Raw genomic sequence first — 2,654 nt, 5'->3', positions numbered from 1 at the left:
CCCAGGGACCCCTAGGCTTCGGAGGTGGGTATCTCAGAGCAAGCCAAATCTCCTGTCACTCCTATCAACTTGGACTTGCTGCAAGGCCACTCTTATAAAAGGGCCAGCCTCCCCCCACCCCTGGTTGCATCGCTTCCCATAGGAGGGAGAGGGGGTGGGAGCGGGAGAGGCAGGAGCTGGAGATCCTCTCTGCACAATATCGTCGACCTACGCAGCGAAGGGACAGAGCTGGGATTTCTGCTTCATTAGGAAAACCCTCTGCAAAAATGACGTTTGGAATAGTTTCTCCCACCCACAAGCAGTTGTGTATATTACAACTCAGCTTAATTTATACTCTCCCATTGGAGAGAGAATGTATTCTCTTTGCAGGGTATTTTTAGCCACCACATGCTTCTGTCTCTCAGGAAGCAACAGCTGAGACTGGAATGGGCAGGGCTGGGATACCTATTTCTGACCCCTGCACAGTCGTCTGGCTTTTTCTAGAAATCAAACAAATCTGTTTTATTTTTACCCTCAAGGAGACAGACAGCATGTTTAGAGGCAAGGAGAATAGCAAAACATATGCCTTGAAATTCTCAGCATCCTGTCATCCCCAGAGCCTGGAAAAGAGGATCCATTTCCCAAATGCCAGTAGCATTGTGTATGCAGAGCAGTGTGGAAGGAGCTGGAAGGGCAGCAGCAGTTCAGCATGGACTGAGGGAACAAGCAAGGACATCTCAGACACTTGCACAATTTTGAATGCACTAAAACTCTTTGTAACACAGCATTGCATTGAGAGCTCTCCCCACCTCCAATGCTCTCCAATGTGAAAGAGAATATGAGCCACCTGAGTGGAAAAGGGAAGTCCACAAGAGAAATAAAACTCATGAGCAGTGAGGCCCTGGCTCTACTCTCTGACCCAGTGCAAGTTCAGGGAAACACAGTGAAAGACCTCCATATATAAGAGTGAACCTCACTATGGAAACTCAACCCAGCCTAAATTGCTGTTCAGCACTTTTTATCATTTAATTGCACTTCACAGGGCTGGTTCCTGATAAACTCACCCTCCCACCGCTAGGAAACCTGATGCTGTTTGCTCTCTAAGCACTGTGCAGATAAAAATGACTGCAAACCTCTTCCCACATCTCTGTGCTGCACAGAAAAATCTGTCTGATTAACAGGGAAAGTGAATTGCAGAGAAATAAAGAGGATGATTCCTGTGCATCCCATGACAGTAAAACAAATGTTTTACATTTCCAAGGCAGTGGGAAGTATCATTGGGCTTTTCAAGACACAGAGCTGCTCAGCATCCTCAGCTAAAAGCTTCTGGCAATGTTCCTTGCCTGTGAATGAAGTCTGGTATCATACCTCAGCACAAATACCCCGTGTTATAGTCTGCCTGTGCCTGCCAAGCACAAACAGTATCAATCCACAGCTCCATAAATTCAGGGTGATCCATCAGCTCATGTGATTATGAGCAGTATCTTCCCCAAACAACCAGACACCTCCACTCCTCCTGAGGAGGACCAGTTCCTTCCCAGAGCCACAAGCACAAGCTGTTATAGAAACACTGTGCAGCAGAAAAGCAACTACAGGCAATTAACGTCTAATTTTAACTATAATGGTCTACATGTGTGATAGGTGATGTCAGGATGCTCTGGTCTCATGTGTAATTCACGGGTAATTCCCTTGCTTGTACACATATTTCAGAAACTGCCAGAAGTACCTGACACTTCACAGTTAGGTGCTGATGGTTATTTTTCCCAAAACGACACAGTTTGGAGTGTGGCTATATTGAACCCAGTCTCTAATCACACTAAATAGTGTTTATGATTCCCAGATAACAAATAATACAGAGTAAAATAGAACAGAATAACAGAAAAAATAATATAATTACAATAAAGAATCTACCATTCCAAAGTAGGTGTTGGATAGCAGGGATTCTTTCTTTTCAAGTACTTATTTGGAGCAGTAAGCCTAATTTGATCCCCTTGGAAATACATTGAATTTCAAAGCCAGATGGAGGGGAACACCAATTTTGGAGCACAGAGCAAGGCTGACCCTTCAACAGGAGATTATTCTGTGCTTTGGGTCTGTCTGGATTCCAGGCTGGAAGGGAGAGTGGCTCCGTTCTCCCAACAGCAGAACGAACAGCACCCTCTGCTGCCCCCTAAAATTATCCAAAGCACAATTCTATCAATTTTAATCACAGCAGCTTTAGACTGTGGTGAGCAGAACTCGGACAAGCTGTGAAAAAATGTAAAAAACAGAGGGAAAAATGCCTGTGCTAAGCAGGTGTTCCCTGAACTCACCCTGTCACTGTAATTAAGCTTTAACCATTGAATGTAAACACCTGTAGGATGAGGAGGTGCCCTGATTTGGATGAACCCCCTTTCTGGGGTGACGCAGGGTGGAAATGACTCTGCTGATTCTCCTGGGGAGGGGCACAACAGGGGCTGAGGGGAATTTAGCCCTGAAGAGGGATGGATCATTGGAGTGATGGAGAGCAGGGCTGGCTGCTGGTTCAGCAGCAGTTTGGGAGGTGTGGAGGTGTTTTGGGTGCTGAAGGACAGAGACATGAGAGGGGAGAACTGCAATTGTTAGTAGTTGTTAGGCGGGTATTAGACAGTACGTACTATTCACTAGGCAGTTACAAGGCAGTAACTAGTACTTGT

The sequence above is a fragment of the Pithys albifrons genome, chromosome 5 (genome assembly GCF_047495875.1).
Source record: "Pithys albifrons albifrons isolate INPA30051 chromosome 5, PitAlb_v1, whole genome shotgun sequence".
In the NCBI taxonomy this organism is placed as follows: domain Eukaryota; kingdom Metazoa; phylum Chordata; class Aves; order Passeriformes; family Thamnophilidae; genus Pithys; species Pithys albifrons.
The sequence above is the reverse complement of the archived record's forward strand: the minus strand, read 5'-3'. Positions refer to the sequence as shown.